At 31.4% G+C, this 14,974-nt stretch overlaps 1 protein-coding gene across 10 annotated transcripts in view; it reads right to left on the reverse strand.

The window, feature by feature from the left end:
- Positions 1-14,974, reverse strand: part of LOC130441906 (heterogeneous nuclear ribonucleoprotein Q) — a 71,815-nt gene that overhangs the window by 54,680 nt on the left and 2,161 nt on the right. The gene's annotated exons all lie outside the window — the stretch shown is intronic.

The following is a 14,974-nucleotide window of genomic DNA, read 5'->3' on the forward strand; positions in this document are numbered from 1 at the left end:
CAGTTGGTTCCAATGCAGCGTATATCTTTCTGATCTATGTCAAGTTACCTCAGTATTTGAATGAGTTTATGGTGTTGCACTACATCAAAAGCTTTTTAGCAATTTATAAAACACTTAACTACATCCTTCGTCTGGTCGTAGCAGTTCTGAACCAGTACTTGGATTGCAAATTTCGTTGTTTAATAGTTTGAGTAGTTCAACAGGCACTAGATCTGGCCCAACCGTTTTCTTATCTCTTGAGCTATTTATAGGTCTAGTAATCTCTTCTGTTGTAATTGACAGCCCAGACAAATCATATTTCAGGTTATTTCCTAATTGACGTCTTTCGTTTGCAAATAGGTTGCTAATATATTTTTTCCAGATAGCTTTTCTCTGTTCGTTATCCTGTGCCATTTGCTCTTGTTCATTTTGTATGTTAGACAAGGTTTGTTTTCAGATGTTTCTTTTATTTTCTTGTACAGGTTATACTCATCGTGCATAAAAATAAATCTCGTAATGCTGACATAACCCAACAAAATATTGTTGCTACCAGCAACTGCTGGTCCACTGCTAAGAAAGTGCCAGTGTCTAAGCACTTTGTTGGCTCGTTGATGGACCTAAAGCATACAGCTGGTTCGCTTTCTTGTAATTAATGAGGCGTCGGTCCAATTACCATGTAATTGACCGGCCCCAAAATTGTAAATAGAGAGCTAATAAAGCCGGACTTTCAGTTGCCCATTTTTATTATAATAATCATTGGTGTTTCCTGTCATTATATTACGAAAGTGGAGAAGTGACTGTTTTTATACATTTTTTTCTACTCCTATACTTTCATTTTTTAGATATGTACTATTAACATTTCAATTATATTTATGAAGATACAGATTGTTCATCAAGATACAAATTTATAACCAATAGAAATGCAACATTCGATAATATTTAGATTAACTGTTGCTATGACGACCTGACGTATCTGAAATTTACCAATATTGAAATATTGTAGCAAAATTTTACTGATTCAAATAGAATTTGTGTTTTTTAAAAGAAAAATCTTTGGAAATGTAAGATAGTGGAAGTGATATCGAGAATTTAACTCCCCCAAATGTATAGACCAGGCCACAAGAGACGAAAATAATTTATTGCCAGTAAAATCAGGTAAAGTATACGAAAAATTGAAACCCCCACAAGCTATGGACACATTCAAATTTAAACTCTGCATTATCCATAAAACAAAGTGCATATGCAAATATCCTAATTCATATGTCAGACTAAAAAAATTTGGAGAATATGAGCATGAAAAAGTGAAAATGTTTTCTACAAACGAAACGCTATTTATTGGAGAAGCCCCAAATTGCTTATGGAAGCTTGTAGAAGGCGTGAACGCTGCACAAGTTGGAATTTGGCGATGTAAATGATTTTGAAATAATCAGTATCACAAACGGATATAGATAAGAGATTTAATAATAAATCTTTTGGAAATTTTGTTTTTTTTGCTAGTATGTTCATTAAGTTGACATTATTACGAAAAAAAATTAGCCGCATATGTTGTTTTAAATGAAATCTTTAATACTATTTGAAATTTTGCGTTTATTTAAAATAAATTTTTCAGAAAATATTTGATCTAAAAAAATCATGACTTATTTGGATTGTCAACAACTTCAATTATTTCATTTTATATAGCGTTAGCATTTTGTTACGGAAACAACAATTTTGAGGTTATGTTGAACGTTAATAATTGTAAAAGTTGTACAACTTTTCCTTCTCAATCCTTTATATAGTGAACTTTTATTTCTTAGTGCTGTGCATATAACTTTACTACGGTACAGCTGTCAAAGTTTTCATCGAATTTTCATTGTATATGTCTTAATATTAAACAAATTTTCGCATTTTCAAGATTAGAACAACTTAGTATTCTCAATAAACAAACGGCATTCGGAACGAAAAAAATAATAAGAGATTTTTCCAAAAAAATACTTTTGGAATATTAATGACCTATTTTGAGTGTATACTTACAAAAAATTACTACGTATTTGTATGGCAACTAACTTCAATTATGCTATTTCTATAACAAGAAAAATATTTTTTGGCGTTTAACTTAAAATTTAGAGGTTATGTTGACTATTTCCTTCGAAAAATTTAAGCCAACCAAAAAGCTGTAATATTTTATGTTTACCTAGCAACGATCAAATTTCAGCGATAATACTGCACTAGTGCAAATTATCGATAATTTGCACTAGTGCCAAATTTTCGTCTAGGATAAATAAACATCATTTGGTTTTAATTTTATATTTTAAGAAAAGGAACAATTATTGAAAATGCAATTAGAATATACAACTTTACTGGAGGCCGACGATGGTGTTTCTATGCTGCTTCCACCACTTCTTATTGTTACTTAAACACATAATTAAGTTTATTTTGAATTAAATTTTTCTCAGGAAATAGTCTGCCAAAATGCCCTCTCGTGCATGTCAAATTGTCTCATAATTTCCTCGAGTGCGCATTCGTCATCTCCATAATAAAACTTGACATTTCCTCCCAATTTTTGTTCTTTCCTTTCCAAATTACTGTATCATCTTTTTTTGGATGCGACTGTTTCTTTGTATTTCTTTACAAAGATAACCAAAAGCAATACCCCATAGAAATTGCAAGATTTTTTTGTTCTTTGTTCATTTTTGTTTATAAAACTTTCTTGAACAATTCAACTTGAAAACAAATATTGGAAAAATTTTGGTTATATTTGTGACAGGTCTGTTTAACTAGAGTTCAAACCATAGTTTAATCTTCAGTTTTATCCTAGGTTGGAAAATTGGCCCTTTAAGAACCAGACGTTAGGGAAAGAGGAAAAATCAAAGTTAAAATATAATTGCTAGTAGCAAAAAAGGATTAAATAATCCAATATATAAAAAGAACCATCTCCAAAATTCTTAATATTGTCATTTTAGATGAACTTCGAAGCGCATACAAAAAAAATTAAATGGAATTATACCGTATACGACAACGGCTTATATGAATAGTAAGTTATTCGTTAACGGCTGCATCGGAATGCACAAAACTGACAACGTCGCAAACGATATAAAATATGCAACGCTACCACTATGCAAGTCGCGCTAATCAACTCCCGGCGCATTCAAAGCCAAATATAAATGGCAATCACCTTGAAAAAATGCATTTTCAAAGCCGGCTACATAGCAACACGGCCGGTATCGCTATCTCTCGTTTTCTCTCTTTTAACCGAGGAACGATCACCCGAAGGCGAGCCTCCACCATTGTGATTCATTCTACTACAAAGCAAACTAACCCGACTAGTCTATTATAGCGTAAGACGAAACGTAGTCGTAGTTACTTTCATTATTTTCAACAAATAAGTAGGTTACATTCGATTATTTCAAGTTTTATTACATTTGAATGAGAATTTTTCACATTTATACACATTTTAAATAGCTTGTAAAATTGTAAACTCTCCGTAATGGATAGGTTTTGTTGACCTCCGTGAGGTTTGCCCCTTGATTTAATTATTTTAAATTTTCGTTAATGCTAATTTGAGAGAGGATAAGAATATACAAGATAAGAATACAAAGTATTCATTTCAATTAATATAACTTAACCTAACCCGATCGGGTCCAATTATTTCGATTATTTGATAACTCCTTGAAGTTAGCCCTTCGACTTAGGTTAGGTTACGGACTAAAGTGATAAAATTTTGAAATTACTTGGCGATTTACTGTTAATTTACAGTTAAGGATACGATGACCTTCCCCGATGATGTGAAACGGTACGTTAAATAAATAATAAATCGCGAATGTCTGAATTTTGATGCAAACTTTTTTTTCGTCTACGTTATTTTTTATTAAGCATGAATGGTATTACGTTTCAAAGCTAATATGAATTCAAAATACGATCCATTAGATCGGATCCACACTATAAGGTCGATCATATTCACATTCGACAATTCGACTACAGGATTTAGTTTTGAACCGTCAATAATTGAAGTATTTGATATCATTAATGCTTCGAAATGTTTTTTGTTTTAGGTCTCTTCTGTTTTAAAATTAGTTTTCTTAATAATTTTTTATCAATCTCCCAAGATTATTAAAAAAAAAATAAATTTTAAAATAGAAGAGATCTAAAATCAAAAATATTAAAAGATCTAAGAAATAAGAACTTAAAGTATTTGATATACGCGGGCGAAGAATGTGGAATTGGATTTGACTGGAACTTGACTTTTACAGATATAATGAATGTACACATTGTTTTTCATCTAATAATATTTCACCAGACCAAGATCGGATCGCGAACGAACCATAATAGCCTTAAACGCAGATCCTCATTATAATGCCGTTCAAAGTTCGTTCTTGGTCCAATCTCCAGTTAATATACGAGATGAAATAGAATAGACTCTACCCTTATATTATTAACCGATTCTAACAGGGTCGGATTATGTACGATCCCAACGCCTTTAACTCAGTCAGTTCATTTTGAAGCATAAAACAGTGTGTATTACAAAGTTCGATAACGTATATTAAAATGTCTACCAAATGTTTTCACGTTGAATCAGAAACGATCGTTAAAAGTGTTTACTTAAAATTAGTAGAGCGAGGCCAAGAAAAATAATTGACATTAAAAGAGACTTCAGCTTTTACGAGCACCCTAAAACTACAGTTTGGAGAATTATGAATAATTTGATGGCTCCTAAACTCCTATTGTAGTAAAAACGCGAAAAGACTTGGTATACCCAAGTGCACTGATTTATTTCAAAAACTTGATTCGCCGTAATCTTTATTGAATGTAGGCAGACTAAAAAATGCTAATCTTATTGTCCTACATAGTCAATGAAAATTATCCTACGCGCATCCCAAAAAACCGACGCCATGACCTTGTCTGCAGATAGAACGATCTCTGCTTTCTTTGGAGCCGGTTTTCCCTTTTCATTCCATTGTTATGATTGTTCTTTTGTTTCGGGTGTGAAGTAATGGATCCACGTTTCATCCATGGTGCAAAAACTCGGCTTTATTTCTGTGAAACATTGCAAAACACTCGATGGAAATATCTTCACAACTCTGTTTTTCCCATTGTGAGCAAACCCTGCACAGCTTTCTAACGTCCAATTTTTCAGTTAATATGCGTTGTAACGCACTTTTTGAAATGCCTACTATGTCTGCTAGCTCGCGCACTTTTAGTAAACCATCATCCAGTACCGATTTTTGAATTTTTTTCAACATTTCTGGAGTCGTCACCTCATTTGATCGACCACTGCAATGCTGGTCTTCGCATGTCGACTCGTTGAAACTCTGCTACTCAATATTTTGATAACGATGGAGCAGTCTCTCCAGAGTAGAATCTAGTTCATCTTTTATAATGGTTTGGCTAAGACCTTTCAAATAAAAGTATAGCATCAAATAACGATGAGCACTGAAAACGTTCACTATTGATATTTGCCATACAAATACTAAACAACGTGGCGTCTTCAAACTTGAAACATATGCCGTATAGATTGTGTACTTTCTAATACAGTGCTATTTTTCAAATAACTACCGCATCTCTAGGTCAGACCAAGTACTTTTGGAACATCCTCGTACTTACGTCGTTTGGAGTTTTTATTCAAAAGAATAAAGAAAAAGTTATAATGGAGTCACAGCGCTTGCAAAAATTCAGAATAGTATATCTCGAAAACATAAATACAGCTAGATCGGAGAGCCGAATCTACCTACATGTGAGGTTAGGTGTATTGTGATGGGTAACGCATCCTACCAGTTTCTTAAAAAGATACCAGGTTCCAGTTATAGAAAAAGTGAAATACAAGACTTTTTGTGCGAACATGACATATATTTTCATGAAAGTTATAATGTTCTATAATTGATATAAACTGTAAAAAGTTATGATTTTTCGAAGGTTTACATTGGCTATAAAATTGCAAGAGAAGCAGGTTCATTATTTCATTTTCAATACCCTCGAGTTCATATGGCATAAAGACTTTAATTTATATTATTAAGGTATAATATCATTCAATAACTATAAAACGTACATAATACATACATTTACTTCAAATAAGTTTGCAATTAATCTCGCAGCGGTCATAACGTTGAAAGTTATCATAAATACCCGGGTATTTACCCACTGTATTCAGCATGTGAGAAAAATTGAGAACTTACATTAATGTATGTACATAAATATAAACAGTAAAAAAACTGCATTTGATTAAAAATCAACACTCCCATCCCATATAAAAATTTCAAACTCAACAATGATACAACAATGTGAACGAAATATATCCTGTATTAAAATCAAATAAATTTTATAAAATTCAAATTTCTCTTTAAACTATAAGGAAATTGCCAGATTTTACAATAGTGCGGCTGTGCACAATGCCCTCCCAATAAATAGACATAGATTTACGACTTTTGTCTTAACGAATTTTATATAGGTTTCAGTAGTAAAGGCACTTTTTTAGATTGTCACAAATACTATATAAATTTCACTAATTGAACCAATAGCAAAAACCTGGTGGATATTTCGTACAAATAGGCAAACAATTAGAGATGGGGGTTTCTAATAAAAAATTGGCTATGGGGGTCTGAGGTTGTAACATGCCGTTCGGCTATTTTGATTATTCCACATAATGTGGCTCGATAGTCACTTCTGATTCTAAAGGTGGGTTCACATCTGGCATACATACTGTTATTGTTGTATAATGTATTTTTAGACAGATAGAAGACGATTTAGAATACATACCTATGTTCTATTGAATTCTTCAAATGGAGTGGGAGATGGTTAACAAATCTTCAGAAACTCAAATATTAGAATAAATAAATCTGAAGAGACTACTAAGCCACAATACGTGAACAAAGGAATATTCAAAATATTCTAAGAAAAAGGTAACAAGCCGAATGACATGGTATTAATTCATTTCTACAATATTCTCGATGTTTACAGCAAATTCATCCTAATAAAAAAAATTCATTCGCGTCTCAATTACGTGAACAATCTATAAAAAATGTATGTATAACAAAAAAAATATTGAATGTTTTTTTCTTTCTTAACCACCTGATATTGTATACTAACCCACATATACATATATAACAAAAACTTACCATAATAAAAAACACATTGAATTTTTTGGTAACTCATAACTAAAACGGTACAAATCTTAAATATAAACGTTACGACTGGATCACGAACGTATTCAAATTTCGACATCACCGACCAAAGAAACTTTGAAGAACACGTAGAGCAAATAAAGGAGCCGATTATAATATGAGACAACGCATTTTTAGCACCCTAGTATAATTGATCGTCCCCTAGACAGAATCTTTTATATTACGAACAACGTTTATGATGAGGGGGAAAATCTTCTGATTTAAAAGTACCTACCTATGTGTAAAAGATTCGAAACTATACTGGACGAATAACGGCGTTAACAAATTAATTGAAAACTTTGAGAAATATTAATTTAAAATAAATATATAGAGAAAAAATTTGAAAACGCACTTTTAGATAATCAAACTTTTCAAAAGAGTGAAACCTTATTCTCAGTAAAGGACCCCCAAGGACTGCAATTTAGAGTAGAAATTTTGAAGGTTGTTCCCGGTTATTCTACTTTGCTTAGGCATAGGGCTGAAAATAAAAGTTTAAGAGATAATTGAAAAATATATTCCCGATTTTTGATCTGTTGGACCGCGTTTCAAAGGTTTTTACGATTTTGGTGTTTGTTCTGGGTTGTGGCAGGATTTTTCTATATTGTTTCAAAATAAAGAGTTCACAAATAGCTGTTCTAAATTGCTACAGGTTTGTTCCGTGATATTCTTCTAGAAATTTATTACTGTTAATAAATTGGTTGTTCTAAGTTGTTCTAGCTTTTCTCTAGATTTTCAAGGCTTTCTCGCTTCCTTGATAGAAATTTATTTTATAGAAACTTTTAGAAAATCCAATTTATAGCTGTTTCAGGATATCGCAGTTTTAGGGGTTTTTCTACATTTTTCCAAGATATTTCATCGAAAAAATTTCAAGTCCCAGCTCAAAAAAACCAATTTTTCAAAACTGAGGTGGCAGTAGAATATAATTTAAATAATTTTTTTTTTAAATTAATAAAAGGTATTTTATTAGAGAGCAACATTTTTAAACGATTGAGAACAAATTCGAACTTATGATCTCTTAATGACTTAAAAATAAACTTGCGCGAAATTAGTGAAAAATAAATTTTTTTCAGCGCAATATTTTGGAACAATATAGAACACTAGAGCACGAAACAAATGCCACAATCACGATTTGTTAAATTTTTTTCTAAATGTTTCACTCTCAGCTTTATGTTTTTTTGGAAAAACGAAGAAAAAACCTAAAGCAACTTTCAAAATATCTATAAGTTTAAAGTGCAGTGCCAAGTTCTTTTAGATCAGTAAAAGGTGGTTGAACCATAATGTTAATTGTGAGTCACACCTCAACGTGGCAATTTTTTGCCCTTGGTCTATTCAGTAATAAGGAAGAAAGTGGTAAAACATCTATTAGGACTAATATCAACCAGCTAAGATTTTCCATTCGCTTTCTTAAAAACGGGAAATCAATTTTTCCAAAACCGTTTCCAATTCATGCATTACTATTCTTTCTGCATTTGAATTATTACCTGATTCTTTTTCTTTCTATATTTCTAGATTCCTTGAAAATAATGTCTGTTTCTTTTACATAATTAAATTAATTAAAAACAAAATGCTTGATTCTTTTGGAGTCATTAAAAGCAGCCGATAATAGAATCCTGATTAGTCGTGATTTTGCTCAACTATTTCCGACATTTCTTTAGAAAATTCATGTATGGAGCACTGTAAACAATTCAACGGTGCGTCAATTTTGTTTAAGTCTATTAGGTTTGTAGTGGGTGTGACAACTTCTGTGCGTGTTCGTTCAGTTCGTCGTGCTGACATCTATGAGGCGAATTGTGAATAAAGACTTGAGTTTACACGCTTAGTGGTTCAATTCACTCAAAACCTGATGCCTACTGACCATTCTCAGCGCCGTTAAGTAAATGGTGTTTTTATGTAGAAAAATCATCTTCAGCGATATGTCATTCTTCCACCTGGATTCATTAATAGGCAGAATTGTTGCAATTGGCTAAATAGGAATCCACGGGTGATTATTGTAGTAACGGTTTTATTTATTATAACTTCTAGTTTGGTATATTTTTTGTTAAATGAAAATTGTTTGGCGATACTAATATTTCATTTTTAAAAGATGTTGCACGTTGATTGATTTAAAAATAATGGGTTGGTGAAGTAGAAGGGTGTAATAAACGACATATATTTGTATTTCCTATGAAATTAAGTTGGGTCTTTCCTATAACAAAATTTCCTCAGCCCGACCCTTTCCGAACTTGAAAGACGGTGACCGAAATTGAGTTATTTTTTTAAATTTCATTAAGGCTGGGAACTTGAAATTCTGTAATTTTCGCGCACTCGCAAACGACTAGCTACCGGTATTTTTTCAATATTCCTGATATAATATACGGGGGTGAACGATAGTTATATCCTTACCATATCCAACGAGATCCAGATTCTCCACAACGAATTTGATTTTGTGAATGGTTACCACACGAAAAAATGCTCAATTTTTAAATAATGTATTGTTTACGAACGAGGCACATTTTTCGAGAGTATCTATTATAAATTTTCACAATAATCACGTATGGGGAGGCGAAAATCCCATTGAGAATATAGAGCACCATTTTCAAAATGTTTTTTCAGTGAACGTATGAATTGGTATTCTAACGTTTTTCTTATTAATTTATACGTTTCCTAGTCGTAGGATGAATTAATAAACATTGTCGCTTACGTTATCAATTTATTTAAATACTTTGTACTACACTTACTTTTAGTATAATTCACTTAACTATTTCAAATAATTTATTTCGTTCTGTTCTCTACGACTATTTATTACAAACTGAACTAAACTGCGCTACAAAAACTCCTTATATATCCCAAAAAAGTTCTGAACTAGAGAAACAAGACAAATAATGATAGACCTTCCTAGAAACAACGTTAATAAACCGACTGCTATAATAGTTCAATAAAAAGCAAACATCAAAGGCAGCGCGGATTTAGAATTTTTGGTATTCCAATCAAAGGTTACCGCTCTCGCCGAATTTTAGAATTCCATAATAGCCGGACGAGGCCGGCTTAAAGACCCATTTTGCGAACTTGTTCGTAACAGTACTGTTACTCACTCAATTGGACCACATCTTCTCCTTCAGCCATTAAAAGGAATTCCTTACACCAGATTTCTCGAAAATGATTTCCATGAACTACTTGAAGACATCGCACTCAATATCAGACGAAACATGTGGTTCATGCACGGTGGTGCTAAAGTACCTTTCATTCGAACTGCTAGGCATCAACCGTAGGATTGGCTTCCTGGGAATTAAATCCTTGTGATATATGTTTCCGTAGGATATGTTGATATATTTTTGCTAGAGGTGGTTATTTCCAGCATTTATTATGAATCGTATTACATTTTACATCTTTACTGTTGTCCACTCAATTTATTAAAAAAATTATATATTATGGTGTTTATTTTTTTCTTTGCAACTATTGGTTTTGGAAAAAAAAATATTTCAAGTGCAACAAGGATTTTAAGTTACAATTTAATTTTATAGAAAAATTTTAATATGAAATAAAGTAAGGGTTGCTAATTTCACCAACAGGCATGTTGAATAAATACCCCTAGTTAGTTCTTTGCGAGTGCACGACAATTACAAAATTCCAAGTTTCTAACATTACTGAAATATTAGAGAAAAAAATAGAAAATCAACTTTAGTCACCACTTTTTAAGGAAATTTTGTTATAGGGAAGACCCATCTTAATTTCTTACGAGCTATTACCTTCTGAATTTTGTCGCGTGAATTTAGAAACACCCTGTATGTAAAATGATATCTGCTCAATATAGATTATGAGTAATGGAGAACTTAAAAAAAAATACATAAAATTTTCTTTCTAAACCATTTTATAAACAAATCCTAATCTATTTATTTTCCACTTCGAAAAGTCTTTTACGAAATAATAAGGTTGACATTTAACAAAAAGTTGGTTGAAATCGAGAAATAATTTCAAATTTTAAAAGTGTGTTCTCAATCTGAATGAGATTAAAATATTTCCACAGTTCAACCTAATTCCTCTCAGATCTCCTTTGAACAATTTTGATGGGGAAATTGCTTTATGAATTTGTTTTATGCTTTTTTAAATATGGAATATAAACCATTAAACTTGAAAAATTATGGACGTAATAAAATTATGAAAGTTACAACTTTTATTTACGAAATGGAAAGTAGTAGAATTATGGAAGAAGCCCATAAAAAAATCTAGTGAAAAATATGCAGATTTTATTACTTGCACGGGAAAATAATAAAAAACGTCCATTACCAAGAAAAGGCAATAATAATGAAGTGCATTCACATATACAGTGTGTCTTATCAACCATACGCCATACTTTTTATGATTGTTTTGAAGAGAAAATGGTTAGTGCTTTGAGATTCGATCAATTATTTCGAACAAGAAATAACTGATTTGCAGACATACTTAAATACCTATTTCAAGAAAAACAACTTCATGAAATACACCAGCCCCTTCATTATTGTTACATAAAGGTTTCAGGATTCATTGCTTCACCCATCACCATATTCATATAATCTGAATTCTTCCGATTACATTCAACTTCCATGAAGAGAAACGATTTCAAACAAATTAAGATGTGATAGCAGAGACAAACACGTACAAGGGTTGCGTTTTTACAACGAATAATGGGTGTTATTTGTGATCATTGACGTTTGTTATTGTGAAGCCAGTGGCAATTTAGGCAATCAAGTTGTAGATAGAGAAATTTTTCAAGAAGCAAAAAATGGAAATTACCCGTGAATGCTTACGTTTGGTGATTTTTTATGATTTCAAAAAGGTTCTTAGTCAAAAACATACGTTGATTAACAGAATTTCGTCATGGTCGTGCTTCCGTCGGTCAAAATTTGTTGTTATTCAGGAAAACATAGATGCTGTGCATGACATGATTTAAAAAAAAGGTCGGAATGTGACTTAAAGACAGATAGATGCGTTTCTTAACGCAACTTGTATGATGCAAGATAAGAATTGCATGTAATTCCTTGAAAGATCTAAATATTACATAGACGAATATCGACGAAGTCTCGTACCATTGCATCATGGTTACCACTGATAAAAACTCCAAAAGTAAAAGTAAACAATTCCCTAACCTCAAACTTAATTTAATATTCTGTGGGCAGCTTAAAAATTAAAATAACACAGCTAAATAAAGTTAGTCAGTTGGTTAAATTTTTCAAAATTAGATGCCGATAGATATGAAAAAAGAGTTTCTTCATTTACAATTTACTTTTTAAAAAAATACTGTCGGTGGAACGTCCTAAGTACCTCACATAATTATTAGCAAATCAAGTAAATATTTTGGCAGTATATTCTCTTTTATGAACGTAAGAGTACCTACTGGAAATTGATAGGCGATTCATACATTTCTTAGCCATACAGATCTACTGATTCTACTCCCCTTAACTTATTTATGGAGTTACAGTAGTAGGTGTATCAGCCAGGACCATTTGAAGATTATTATTTCTGAAGAATGATACAAACAGAAATCAAAGAGTTTAAGACAAGATCAAATAATTGGTTGCAAAAATTGAATTAAAATTATTGTTCTACAAAAAATTGTTGTCTGAATGTAAAACAAATTGAAAAGTAATAATATATTTAGCAGATAAGAGAAATGAATTCATTATGGGAATTCATAATCACAATTAATAATTTATGATGTAAAACATAAATCAACAAACCTGTATTTCCATGCTAAATGGTTTTAATTGCATATTTTAGCATGTTTAATTTAAATTTTTTTTAAATACAAGGATTGTTTGAAAAGTTTCCCACCTCATCCTAAAGATGGCAGGATTATAAATAAAGTCGAGAAATGTATCTGCGCGTGCGCCGTGAGATTTATACTAAAATTTCAGCAATTTTGGATGCTTAACTTCTGTTTATCGCTATCACTCCCACACAACAAGCAAAGATTCTGGTATTTTGATATACAATTCATAATTACAATCAGTATTTAGCTCAAAAATTAATTGAATATCTCAATGTGTCATTCCATTTGACCCACCATATCAAAATAAAAACAGGTGAGATGATAACATAAGCTCAATTAGAGTTAAATCAATTTATATAAGTCATTGTGAATTAAGACTCTGCGCCGTATGCGTTCGGTAAACGTTTCCCAGTCCCTATTGACGCGGTTTGCATAGAGCGAATCTGTACAGAAACGGGCATCGGCCGGAAAAGTGGTGAACACCATTTTTTTAGGAATAGTCATGAGAATGTGATCATCTAGTACCTTCAAAAACGTAAAACAATAAAAAGGACATCAGGAGAACGCACCTTCTCACACTTGAGTTATGGCCATGGCCTGAAATTTACGAATTGTACTTCAAATTGGTTTACTACACACCATATTCCCCAGATCTGATCCCACTGACTTTTTCCTACCTCCCAAGTTCAAGAAGGACTATTATTTGGAAGTGTTAAAAAGGTTAGAGTATTGCTGAACTAATTCCGTATAGGAGACTATATTCAAAAATAAAAAAAGGTCGAAAACTTTTCAGACAACCCTCGTATTATTCCCCATTTTAAACAATGAAGGTACTCTCCTTCTGAATAAAATTCATATTTTTTCCAAAAATCTTTATACGGCTTTAAAAAACCCACATGTCATAAGTATCATAATTAAAATTTGGATTCCAAGCCATGCAAAATTTTTTCACAAAAAAAATGTGGCGGTAAGTGTGAAAATGGATGATAAATTTTTAGAAATTCACATGAATCCTAATAAAATTTTTCTAGCTATACAATAAAAATTATTATTTTTATAGTAATCATCATAACTCGTACCTAATCAAAGTTGCAGGACAAACTGTTTGAACACTACAGTTTTTGGTTAAAGGAAACTATGTTTAAAATGTTTACCCGAATTATAATTTATGAGAGGCAATAACTATCACTATGGAATTGTCGTTTTTCACCACATTGAGAAAAGATCTATAAAGATTCATAATTTTCTCAAAATAATTTCATAAATCATGTATTTGTCATTGCCAGGTCACAAGAGTATCACCTAATGGAATCTTTAACGAATTTTTTCTCACTTCAATTTATCTTATACTTCTTAATTTATTTTAATACGAAAGAATGCTATTTAGATAAAGTCATATACGTACTACCACAATATAATTGTATTTTTAAATTTATTATTATATAATTAATTAAATACAGATAATTCAGGTACAAATGATAACCCGATAAAAACATTTATAAATTTTTAATTGGTACTTAAATTAAATAAACATTTGATTAAAGCCATCCGTGGCAACAGCATATTTATTTATAGAATAATCAACAAAAAAGTTATTTTTGAATGTAGCCAAATTTTGCGTGATAGTACTGTAACTGTGTGTCGATAATTGTTTGCCTAAATAAAAATAACATTGTAAATTCCAATAATTATTGCAATAACTTTAAACAGTGGCATTCAAAAATTTTAAACACAACATTGCAGACGTTATTTTCATTTCGTTGCTTCTATTTTTAAAATATTCCTTGATACTGAGAAAACGTGTTTAATCAATTCTTCAGATTCTGTCTACCACATAATCGAAATTACATTGCATCGGATGATAAAAAAATGCAATAGAGATTATCTAACTACTAGGGAATTCATTTCAACACCTGCACTTTACCACATTTGAAATACATTGGGAAACACAAAAAACACAAACTATCCACATTTCCATTAGACTTCATCTAATTCAGAAACTAATCAAAATACTTTATATACACTCCTGATTGTTCTAAATATTATGATATCAATTATAATAATATTCCATTCTTTCATGATTCACTTTAATAGATACCAAAACTTGGGATTGTTCAATTAAATTACAAAACGCAAG

This window comes from Diorhabda sublineata, chromosome 3 (genome assembly GCF_026230105.1).
Source record: "Diorhabda sublineata isolate icDioSubl1.1 chromosome 3, icDioSubl1.1, whole genome shotgun sequence".
NCBI classification, from domain to species: domain Eukaryota; kingdom Metazoa; phylum Arthropoda; class Insecta; order Coleoptera; family Chrysomelidae; genus Diorhabda; species Diorhabda sublineata.